This window comes from Pygoscelis adeliae, unplaced genomic scaffold, assembly GCF_000699105.1.
Source record: "Pygoscelis adeliae isolate BGI_AS28 unplaced genomic scaffold, ASM69910v1 Scaffold71, whole genome shotgun sequence".
Classification (NCBI taxonomy): Eukaryota; Metazoa; Chordata; class Aves; order Sphenisciformes; family Spheniscidae; genus Pygoscelis; species Pygoscelis adeliae.
The window spans coordinates 10,290,365-10,303,709 of NW_008824356.1; positions in this window are offsets into that span (position 1 = coordinate 10,290,365).

Consider the following 13,345-nt stretch of genomic DNA (forward strand, 5'->3'; position numbering starts at 1 on the left):
GGGGGGGAGTGAGCAAGCGGCTGTGTGGTGCTTAGTTGCCGACTGAGGTTAAACCACGACAAGAACGTATTTATTTTGAAAACTCTCTACAAGGTATAGTTTGCTTCTAAATCCTGCTGTGCAGGGGAGTTGATAGCACTAATGAAAATAGACAGTGGAATAATAGTCTAGAGTTAGGATTACTACATATAGGATTTTTTGACTATGCTACACCTACTGGTTAGTCAGCCTTTTTCTTTTAATATCTTTGAAGGAAAGAGACAGACACCTGAATCTTAAACACTTTTACATACCTCCCGAAATACTTTTAGCTCCAGGGAAATTTCTGTAATATAGTTTGTGTTTTTCAATTGCTTAATATAATGAGCAGATTTTTTTCCCCCCTAATTTCTTCCTCATGTCAAAAAAAGACCAGTGAAAAAAACCCCTAAGAAGAGTGAGTCCTAACTTCAATACATAGTACCTGATTGGGATTGGAAACAAAGGTAAAATGGCTGTTTAGAGAAATAAAGCCTGAGAAATTATGATTTTTTTTTCACCTATTAAAAAGATCTTTAAGAAATACAGAAAGGGATCATCAAGTGGAAAATTACCAGACAAAAACATGTTACTTCTTTGCAAGATTGCAGATTTGGGATCCAGGTAAGACTTACTAAGCATTATTTATATTACAGCAACATTCATAAGCACAGTCAAATTCTGTGTCCCAATCTGCTCAAGCACTGTACATGACTGAATTCCTTTTGACATGATTCTTCTGCTTTCCACCCAGCTGTCTAGACAAGTAAAGGATGTGGACACACTTCTCAAATCATCATAATGCCACAGGAAAATGATGTAATGAAGTCCTAGAAAATGTGAGCAGAGGAGTGGCAAGTAAGATTGAAGATTCTCCCCCCAGTAAGGAATTGGTACTTATTCCTTGCTACAAGAAGATCTACTGTTTATACAGGACTTTGAGGAAAACACACGGAAGAGGTTTAAAAAAAATGTAGTGAGGGGATGTATAGAGATGTCTATCTCTTTTGATAAGCAAAAGGAAGGTGTCTTATTACAGTGTTTAAGGATCCTAAGGAAAAAAAATATTAAATGACTAATCAGAGAAAAGCAAAAGAGTTACTGACTGAAAGTTGAAGATACACACTGAAAATAGAAATAATGTATAGTTTTATTACTTATTTTTTGACAGTGAGCTAACCTTTTTTTTTTTTACGATAAGTTCTAATTAAATATGTTACTATGATCACTGTTGATCATATTTCCATGACTAACAGGTAGCTATTAGCTTTAAACATCTATGAATCTATTCTAATTCTTCACAATATTAGCCATAGGAGTGAATTTCTTATAGTAATTGAAGTAAAAATCTCAACAGAGCAGCAGATAATAAATCAGTCTTTCAAAGGGACTGAAAGAAAAGGAGCTCTTATATTTAGGAGATTTTGGAGAAGGAAAATCTGGAAAGGATGACAATATTATAGAGTAATGAATGGAGCTTCCACTGGACAGTTATCAAGGTAACCACAACTTCACAATTCAGGGCCTGATTTATCTAGTTTTGTCATACAGTGGTTGGAGAGTAGTATAGCCGTTTGCTAGCACTTGATTTGAAGCCTTATAATAAGGCCAGAAAGGATAGAGCCGTTGAATAATCTAGTTTTGCAGTCAGTGGGGAAGACATAATCAGACCTCAGCTCACTGAAATTACCCTGTTTCTGATATAGGGAAGATTTTCTGATAGCTGGCAAAACATGAGCCAGGCACTCCCAATTCCTCCCACTATGCACACAGGGCATACACAAAACAAACATTGCTTGTATGACTTGCAACCCTTGCTCATCATAGTGGCAAGTGACTCTTATCCACCTGCGTATGTGTGGGCAACAACATGGTGCTCACTGAGACCAGAGAGAAGGAGACCCCATTTATCTGCACCAGATGAGAGCAGCTCATTTGCCAAGTCCACAAAGATTGAGGGGGAACTTCCTGAGCACTGAAACAGGAGCCCAGTCAAGCTCTTCCTCCAGGAAGCATCAAAATGTAAAGTCTAAACTTACACAATTAAATACAACCACATACTCAAGGAAGAAGTCCCAGCTCACTTGGTCACCAGCAAGGAATAAGCTTGCTCTACAGTAAAATCTGTCAATAGACATCAGGAGTGACATCTGATGACAAAGTCCTACCAATTGGTAGGAATTAACCAGCTGGAAGAATTCCCTTGCAAAACAAGCTCAGCTGCAGTGTCAGAGTGATATGAGGCCAGCAGAGCTGCTCTGGACAAGAACCTGTGCAAGGCTATTTTTAAATGAGATAGAACTAACAACATCTGGAGAAAATAATCGAAATTATAAGATTTCCCACATGATAATGAGATATCAATTTCTCCATCCAATATTTATGAAGATCAATCTGTCTTCCTCTAGGCTTCAAAACCTTTCTTCAGCACTCAGTCTTATAACAGGATCTCTCAGCCATTGTCCAAGCCTTAAGAGAAGTCTCTTCTCAGTCTTGATCTCTTTGAGAAGCAGAATATATTGAAACCTAACTAAGACAAGGAGTTGAGGCTGGTGCTGCATTAGTAATTTCTTATGGTCTCTTCTATTTCATTTTTTTCCTCATTGGTGTTGTACCACAAAATGTATTTGCTTCACAAAGCCATTTGTGAGCAAACTTAAACCAGTAAAACTATAAATAAGCCTCAACCAGACATCATCATGAGTATAATATATAATTAAACTGTGGAATTCAGTGTCACAAAACATTACTGGGGTGCATTTTTGAAAGGGATTATATATTTACTAACATAAAAATCAGCTTTTACAGATACCTACAGCTACAAAACTACAAGGCTTGTCAGTAAGTGTGTTGCAAAGCATGAAAAGGGGTCAGAAGGAAATATCTTACTGTGATGAAGTATTGGAACTAGACGGATTGTGAGAGTAGGAGTAGAAGGGAGTGCATTAAACTTCCAATTTCCACCATTATGCATAGCAGGAGACATAGATCTAGGATTGATAGTTCCACTAAGACAATTCTTATATCCCTAAAAAAATTATAGAAATCCTGACAACTCTGGCAAAGAGATAGGTCATGTTCTTTCATAATGTGTGCTAGGAAAAAAATACCATGTGAAGTAAAGGGTTATAAAAAGTCTCAATAATAATAATTCAGTATTATAGAATCTTTTGCAGACTTGCTAGTTTAGTTCTAATTTTATACAAAAAAGTTAATACTGCACAAAATGTTAAGTTAGTGTCATAACCAAAATCATTTCATAGTCATCATAAAAGGGATGTTATAATTCTAAACATGGGTGACATGCTCTTACTGACAAATGATATATTCTGCAGAGTGATAACTTAATAATTTGTGATTTTCTTACACGCAGCTCCTCAGTCTATATCCTGTAGGTCATCATTCTGCCCTTAGTTAGGAATTCCAAGTAGGAAACACCTTGCTGTCAATATTCTTTATATATTTCTTAAGGGTTTAATGGTGGGGTTTTTTGGATGGAAATACTCCTTTTTTGTTAGTGTGTTTATTTGTCTTATGAAATGAACTGAATATTAATACTAGCTTCAAATGGAAATGACACCATCAGACTTCTCCCTAACTTTAATTTCATAGATTCTCTTGTTTCTAAGAACATCCCAAATAACTTTTATAGCCCTGTCTGTCTGTGTCTAAGACTGCCAGTGACCAAGCATTTATCTGTTGAGGGTCATAGTCTTCTATATTGAATAAAGTTCATTTATTTACAAACACAGGCTTTCTAATCCATTATTCTACTGAATGAAGCGCTTATCGGAGGGATGAAATCAAAAGCCAGTTGTACAATGCTTTCCAGGAAGCTAAGCTACAATGGTGTTTTTTGTGATAAAAAGTGATCAAGCAATGCCCTGAAGCATGAGATTTGATTACTCGTGTTTATGAGCACATATATGAATGTTATTCTCAAACACAGAAGTAACCTGGTTTAACACATCTAATATCATTTATACAGTAAACTACATTTTCTATGCTATGATTTATATATAATCCTGAAGTAGAAATAGAGAACAGAAGAGAAAACCAAACTTTAATTTAGGATCAGTCTTATCAGTGGTGCTTTGCAAAAATAAAAATTCAGGATTTGGTCTTTGGGAACATTTGAAACATTAACTGCAGTGTGGATCAGACCTATCCTTGAACAGAAGTTAAGCATGTTTTTCAGATTTTTAGTTATTATATGCAGTTTATCAATTTTTGCCTCATTTGTAATAGACATCTTTTTCTCTAAGTATCTTAGTGATCCAAAATTCATATCAACTGCTGCAAGCCCATGACATTTATGTGTAGTAAGGGTCTCTAAAGAGGCTTTGATCCAGATATTATTCCCACACCTTCACTTGATATAGCAAAATACAGAGTACTTTGTAGTTCTGTGCCATAACTAGTTAACTACGGTATGTCAATAAAAAACACAACAAATAAATTCCCAGAATTGCTTTTCATTAGAAAATTTCTTCCAGTTCCAAGTTAGGACTAAAATAATCTCTGAATATTTTAATAATCAAGTTATACTCTTTATTGACCAGAGTAATTATAAATAAAGTAGATCTTGCACATTTGTTATACCTTATTAAGAAGGATCATATCAAAAAAACTAGGCTTTTATTGTTCATTTCTCTTCTTAAATGAAAGAGGGAGTTTTTCCTATGAGAACATAACAAAGCATATGAACAGTAGCTTCACCATTTCTCCAAGTCTCTGAGCTGGATCTCAACTCAAAAGGCTTCACCTTCTTCCTGTGAGTTCATCTCTGGACAGTCCTGATTTTTTGCTTCTCTGAATCTATTCAGGTCCCCTGATTTCTCCCACAAATATGTTCACCTCCTTGCTCAAAACACTGCCTTTCAAAGCTCCCAGACCACAGTTTCAGTTCCCCAGGAGATTTTCATGTTGCTGTTTCAGTGGTGTTGTGCTATATTTGGGGTGGGGTTTTTTTGATCAACTTCCTTGATTTCTCACACTTATCTGAAAGAAGACTCCATTTGCAATTGCATTTAATGCAGCTTAGAATATTTATAGTACTATATCACCATAGACAAAAGGGGCTAAAAGAGATCTCAGGAAGAATTTCTTTGTGCAGTTTAAGCCCATTACTTCTGTTATTTGTTTACGTGGTGGGTGGAGCAAGATTACACCCTCCTTCTCAGCAACCTTTTATGTCTTTAAAAACTGTTGGCATATTTCTCTTCATCTTCTGTCATGTAAAACAGTGTTGTTTCATTTCAGTTTGTAGGTTCTTCTAAACTGTTTTCTTAGCTCTCTTCAACTGGGCTAGCACTCAAGCAATGAGCTCAAAAGTACTCATGTCTGAAAGCCTAATCCTTACAGTTTACCCTTGTGCCTTCCAAACTATAGCTGTGTTCATATGCCAAATTTGATGATCATTTTTCAGCAATAGCATGCCTGTTTTTGACTCAGTTTGTGATCTGTATTATCTGTTTTTCCTGAAGATCTTGCACATGCCCAAAGGTTTTCAGATCCTGTATTTCTCACCTGATCGTTTCCACCTAGAGTCTTGCCTGTAAAAACTATCTGAAACATTTTTTTAACTTTCTCAGAGAAAGCTCTACTCAATTAAAAACAGTATTTTCTAGTGGAAAACTGGAAATTGCTGTTTTTCTGACAAGGCCTAAAATTAAATCCATCACTTCTCCCAAGACTGACAAGTAAGAATTACTTGACTTATTGATAAAGGAACGAATAAGAAAGTATTAAGGAACAATGAGAGACATGGCTTGTCCAACAGGACTGAACAAAGACAATTCTAATCTGGGTCCCAGTTTCTTAATCAGGACCCAGTCTTGGTCACCATGGGAGATGGCTATGATATTAGACACCCAAAGTGTCCACTCCTTGGTCAGTGTAAGTATCATGGTGACAGTGACATCCACCTGTCTTTATGCCAAGCCACTTTCAGGAGTAATAAACAGTGTTAGTTGTTACAGAATTGTTTATTGCCCAGCCAGTTATTCTCTACCTCCCCTGGCATAAAAGCACAATTTAGATTAAACATCCCGTGGGCCTGTTCTGGCCCAGAGACTGCCGCCTTTAGGACTGTGCTGTGATGATGAACTAGATTTTAATCTTAATTGTAGCCCTCAAACTCAAAACAACCCCATGAGATTTCAGGGATGTCAGCAGATTCACAACAGCAGCAACATAGAAACCAAGTCACTCCTCTCCTCCCCTCCCCCAGGAGCAATCTGGCTATGGTGCTCTCAATTCTATTATCACTTCTGTTCTTGCCAAAAAAATGCCAAAAAATCTTAAAAAAACCCCAGATGTTTGTTCTCAGATGCTTCCAGATGGAGTTTTGGTTCAGCATCAGAAATATTTATTAACTCACCAACAATTTTCTCCTGCAAGACAAAAATTTTTATTTTTCAATTGTAAAATTAAGTACTGAATAAGTTTGGGATTAATGCTATGTGCTATCACAGGTTAATGGAGCAGACAAGGTTTAAAATCAATCATCCTTAGTGTGAAAATATATTCATTAGTACAGCTAAAGAAAACACATCATTTTTAATTTCTTATCCAAGCAGTCAACTTAAAATTAAATTGGCATATTAGTTAGATAAAATATTTCAAGCCTTAGAGGACACTGCGCTTAATGGGAGGTGTAGTAAAGAATGTATTTTTATAGCAATAAAATGTTCCCTAGCACTTCTAAGTTTGCAACATCAGAAAAGTAAAAATGATCCAATCAGCTTTGACAGGGTGCTTGTTGCACATGCAGACTCCACTTTCCTAATCCTGTCCTTCAGGTTGATCTAATCTCAACAGCCGTGAGAGCTGGATTCCGGCTTTGTACAGCCACACAGACACTCCTGCATTCCCAGCTGGCTGAATCAGCATGGTGACACCAGCTTCCAGACATTCATACACCAGACTGGTTGAGGATCCAAGATGTGGTGTCTCTAAAACCAAGGATGCCCTGCAATAAACCTGCCAGGCAGGTTGAAAACCAGTCAGAAGATAGTTCTGTTGACTTCTTTCCCAGAAAACAGACTACTGCCTGCTGATAACTCCAGAGATACCCTATTCTATTAGTAAACAAGTTCAACCTTGCTTATAATGAATGAAATTATAGCAAGCAAAGGCACAGAAAGCATCAATGCCAAACTGCAGTAACAGGCTGATAGTCCAGGATCCCAAAGAGTCCACAATAACATTCGTTGGTTTTAATGCTGAAAAGTCAGGGTCAGCTTTGCAGTTACCATACAGAAAGGTGATGTGTAAGGACTGTAACTGTTCACCAAAAACTGTTAGAAACAAAAAATGCTCGGATGGTCCTGCCTGCTCGCTCTGAATCATGACCACATCCCTCCTCCTCCTTTTCAGCTCAGAGGAATGCAACCAGAAAGGAGGATCCTTAATGGCTACAAACTATTAAACTATAAATACTACAAACTATAAGACTCTGACATGCAGTTTTGGCAAATCAGCATCCCATCCACTTCTCAGGTGCAAACTCATCTGAAGAGGAAATCTAGGGGAAATCTAGTACCTGTGTTTTTATCAGGTTAATCTGTATGATATTCTAGCACATTCCTAATAATTCCTCCAAAAACTGATCCTTCTTATCCTTGATTAACAACATCTCTCTAAAAGTAGCTAAAATAAGGGTGAATGTTTGATTTCCTGTTAGCCTTGAGGGATCACAGGAATTCACAATGGGTTTCTTTTGGGCTTTGAAAACACTGGTAAAAATGCAAACCTTACTCAAGAAACACAGTTTTAAGAATATTAAACCAAGAAATTAAACTTCAGTCCTTTGAAAGACCATGAGTAGCCCAATTAAGTGCGGGAAAAAATTAGTTTTAATTACACAAACAGGACATGACAAACATGACTAGGAATGAAAGCATCCTTAAGTGAAGCCGCTTTCTGAAGGAACTCCAGTGGTGGTTTGTTTTAAAGAGCAAGCACTACTGAACATTTCTTAAATAGACGCCAGAAAAATCAGTCTTATGGAGAAGGAAGTTTAAATCCTGCAAGTGATCCTGTAATGACATTAGATTATCCTTCCATTTATGCTTAATAACCAATAAGACAGTGAATATTTTCTACCACTGAAACCACAAGCTGCCATAATTTCTTTTGTAGCCCTTAGTGAGCCAATTACACAAAATCTTTCTTACTTTTTTTTCTTTAACTGATGGTATACAGTATATAAATCTGTCCTCATCTGCAGAGAGGGAATTAAGCAATGTTTACAATTGACAAGACAAACTTGAGTAGTTTAACCTAATCTATCTATCTAATCAAATGTCACTCACACTTTCTGTCAAACTGTTGAAGCATCTCCTGCATTTAATGCATGAACAGTACTAACAGTCACCCAAAAACCTCTGAAGATAAAAGGTAGGTCTCAGGTTCAAACTCTGAAAATCCAAAGGAAAAGCAACAAAATAAATGCAAGTGTATAATCAAAGAAAAAGTTTCATCCTATTTCATATGCACGTATGAAAAAGCTTTCAGGTAATAAAAATTAAATTAAAATGAACAAGTACTATACTAGTTTGTGTGTGACATAGGAAAATATGATTAACACAGTTAATGCTTCTTTCCTGATCCAAGCTGACTGAGACTAAAGTTAATTATTGTCTCGTGAATGGTTGGCAGCTTGCAGGGAAACACTCAGTGGGAAAATACTGTATTTTGCCCAGATTTCACCCTATCCATCTACCTACACAAGGCTCCACTTTATTGTCAATCTCAGAGCTGTGATCAAGGAATGAATGGGCAGGGAAGGTCAATTCCATTTTGTCACAATATGAAGTTTTGTATCAAAAACTATGCAGATACTTGTGTTACCCAATATGTTTGTCCTGTTATTACTAAAACATTTCTTGCAAACTGACGCTTTTCATCCGCATTTAGAAAAGCCTGCTTGAAAGGAAGTCTTCTGTACATTTGCTTTCAAACTATGCCTCCACTAGGATGGATCACATGTAGAAAGAGCGTATTCAATAAGTGTTTGCGTCAGTTGTGAACTAAATTACTCACAAATAATTCTTGACATTATTCCAGTAGTGCTAAGTCTCTATCTTACTGAGTAATGACAAAGACCGGAAAGGACCTTGGTTTTAGCTGTCATGATCCATTACAACAGCATGTATCTTTCAAGATGTTTAAGATTATGAACTTCTCTTCTGCTGCACTGGGCTTGGTTTGAGCCATTAGATATTTCCTGGAATGCATAATTACTAGTTAACACAGCCAAGAGCCATTTCAGGCTCTTTGCAAAAAACTCTAAGAAATAATCTGAAAACATATGAGTTGTTTGAACAAAACAAGGACTTGGATTAGCTTTCAAGGAAAGTCAACAGCCTCAACGCAAAAGCTAACTAAAATGCATTTAAGAAGCATCTCCACATATAGCGAAACAGTAAATAATTTAAGATTCATTAAGTTATTTTGAAGACTACACTTTCTGCAGAATGCTTGGAGTTTCAGAAGAAACTCCCAACAGACAAGAGCTTTTATGAGGAGCTTTATCTCGAGGCACCCCTGAACTTCTGGTCTCATCTTACCGGTGTTTAGGTACTCATGTTCTCAGAGACAAACTTCATGCTACGGCCTAGATCTAGCTCGCATATTCATCTCAGTACCTTAATTTTCCCAGTCTCCTCTACTAGTAGATAAACTAGCAGCTTATTAAAAAGACTTGTACCTCCATAAACCTGGGCCATGATCTCATGCAGCCTCAATAGGTACTACTTCACTTTCTTATAAGGGTCAGGTCACTCCATCAGAGAAGAGAGGCCAAATCGCAAGACCCAATTCTGATTTCAAATTTGCAATTTTTCACTGACATCAGCTTCGAGCATTTTGCTAAGAGGGATTCAAAGCATTGCACACCTTGTAATCATTACAGAATGGCTCTACCAAATCATAAAATTACAAAATCTCAAGATCAACCACTAAAACATCATAAGGACTACTATCAGCTCAGCTGCAGATATTTTTCTGCCCCATCCAGTGCTAGAGGAAGCAGGTTTCCTTTTCATGCTGAGTACAGAGTTTTGACTCATATTACCAGGAAGGCTGGAAGGAGAGGCCTCCCCAAGCTTCTGAACTCATCTGGTATCTGCTCACACAAAGACATCAATGTTCTGAGATAAATTACCCCCTGGAATGTTTTTGTTTTTAGAACTGTGTTCTGAAAAGGCAATGTTTGCCACACATCTGGAAAAAGCGTGCATAGGTTAAGGATGGAAGGTGGGAAAACCTTGAGAAAATAAAACATGAAAAGGAGCAGACTGGGTGGGAAAACTGCTGCAGACTAAGTGAGGGGGTGAAAGCAGACTATCCTATCAGGAGGATGTCTTGCAGAGAAGCTTACAAAGACAGCATTTTCTTCTGGGGCTTGGAGATGCTTCGCTTGACACACATCACTCCCCAGCAGAGTGGGTGGACAGCTAGTTTGAGATTTTATATGAAAGTCAAATCTTTAAGATATAAATACATAGAGAGGATCATAGAAATTCTACACAGTTGGGTCTTTTTTCTTTTTTTTTTTCTTTTTTTTTTTTTTAAAGACATCTTTTGTGTTGTAGTTTGACTCCAGCCAGCAACTAAGTACCACACAGCCGCTTGCTCGCTCCCCCCTGGTGGGATGGCAGAAAGAATGAGAAGGGTAAAAGTGAGAAAACTTGGGGGCTGAGATAACGACAGTTTAATAGGTAAAGTAAAAGCAGCGCACACAAGCAAAGAAAACTAAGGAATTCATTCACTACTTCCCATCAACAGGCAGGTGTTCAGCCATCTCCAGGAAAGCAGGGCTCCATCACGCCTAACGGCCACCTGGGAAGACAAATGACATGACTCTGAACATCCCCCCCTTCCTCCTTCTTCCCCCAGCTTTATATGCTGAGCATGATGTCATATGGTCTGGGATATCCCTTTGGTCAGTTGGGGTCAGCTGTCCCAGCTGTGTCCCCTCCCAGCTTCTTGTGCACCTCCAGCCTACTTGCTGGTGGGGTGGTGTGTGAAGCAGAAAAGGCCTTGACACTGTGTCAGCACTGCTCAGCAGTAACAAAAACGTTCCTGTGTTATCAACACTGTTTTCAGCACAAATCCAAAACATAGCCCCATACTAGCTACTATGAAGAAAATTTACTGTATCCCAGCCAAAACCAGCACACTATGTTGCTAGAGAAATGGCATATTGCATTCTGGCTGTAGAACACAATGGGTGGGAGAAAAGAAAGAAGCCACAGAGGCTTTAAGTGCCACCTTCTTCTAACCCGCTTTTTTGTCTGGGGTCTTCATAACTGTACTTAGTAGAAAACTGGAAGCCTGAACAAACAATATGTGAGGTGTACTGTAGAACATAACACTCCCAGAATCTCCAATGCACTGCCTGTTGCATCCTTATCTCCAGCCTATCACCAGATGTCATACCTGCACCTGATATACTGCTGATAGTTATGGATTTCTCTACAGCTCTTGCAGTCCTCCCCAAGAACAGTCAAATACTCTTTACTACCAGTGAAGCTGAAGCTCATTTATTCTCAGCATGCTAGTATCATTGCTAGAAAAAATGTCTCACAACTTTTTAATACAGCCCTTGCAACTGATTTCACATGATCTGATCATTGCCATCTGTAAAGCTGTACACACACCTTTTATTTCTGTATATACAGAAACATAAAACTAGGCAGCCATCCAGCATTTGTATAAATGCGCTCGGTAATGAAGTGGGGGAAAAAAGCACGCTAATAATATATAAATACAAAAACACTAAGTTGTCTGGTAGGGCAATAATCAGCAGCCAGTAAGCTCAAGGAAGTATGCTTGCTATTTACTAGCTTGTAGATGATGTTGTAATGCAAGAAAAAATATCTGATCCACAAACAAGACTGAAAAGAAAGAAAAGGTCAAAAAAATTATCTTCTTCCATCAAAATTATGCCAGAAAAGTTATCAATATGTGAAAAGGACTCCAAACCCAATAATAAATCTCAAGAACAGTGCTATCAGTTCTGTGAAATACTAAATTCCACAACTAGAAAAATCATTTAAAGCATGTAACAATACAACGTACACAGTGAGACAAAAAAAATAATGAAGGTGAAATCAGTCTATTGAACACTATAGTAAGGATTAGCAGTTGACCTACAAGGCACAGACTCTTGACAACAGATTTGAAGGTCAGAGGTGAGTATTAGATTGTCTGCATGCTATTATCTACAGAATTTTAGTTAGCTATCATTGACAGAGAGCCAAATGCTCTATGTTAACTGAAGTATGATTTCAGGAAAACACCCACTTGATTTTAAAACAGCAAAAAAGAGACAATCTACCATTCTCCAAAATAGTTTGTTCTCTTAGGAGGTTGGACAATGCTGATCTGAACATCCATAGACTGGCATGAACTTGAATTTGAGTCTACCATTTCAGAGTTTCAGCCAGAGTAGCTTAGCATAATGGTCAATAAACATAAGGAAGGTCGTCACTATCTCACACCCCTAGCACCATTTCAAAGGAAAAGATTGAATAAACAAGGAAAAGTCTGAGACTTCAGCCTAGAAGTGGAGAAAAGGAAAGGGGCAGAATGAAGCACAAAACTTCTTTCTATTTTTCTTATTGACTAGCTAAGGTGCCTAATCTATCTTCTTCTCCCATGTCCCCTCCCCAAGTTAGAATCTTGACTGTTGAGAAGCCTGGCCCTGGTGTCCTGGTGTCTACCTCCCCAGCACATTACACAAGAAATCTGTATGTCCAAGGTTTTAAAACTCAAGGCAATTGCCATGCAAAGAAGAGGCACAGCAATAATGACTTTCATCGCTCTTTAAGAATCTTCAGCTTCAGCATTTTCATTTAATTTGTACCCTTGCAGAGGGCAGAAGTGTCTGTCAGTAAGCATGTCACCAGTGGCTGGTGATCTTTCTAACCCTGTCATTGATCAATACATACTAACACTTGAAAAGCCTCTGTTAATGAACATGACTTCAGTAACAACAGTACATGACAGATATCTCCAGACAATTCCATTATATGCACATTTTTAACTTTTCAAATCAAGTCTTTGTTCTCCTAAATACTTCCTGAAACTCAGACAAGAACATACCAGAAGTGTAAATTTTCTGGAAACTGCTTGACTCTTACATGTCCTCTTTACATAACTGTTCACACAGCTTTTTCTTCTGGTTATGTATTTACCCAACAGGTTTTATTAGAAATTTATCCTACTTCGCACAATAGCATTGCATTATAAGTGTTAATATCAGTTTAATTAATCTTTGTTTCTGAAACAAAAGAACATTTTAAAAAGAAGGAAG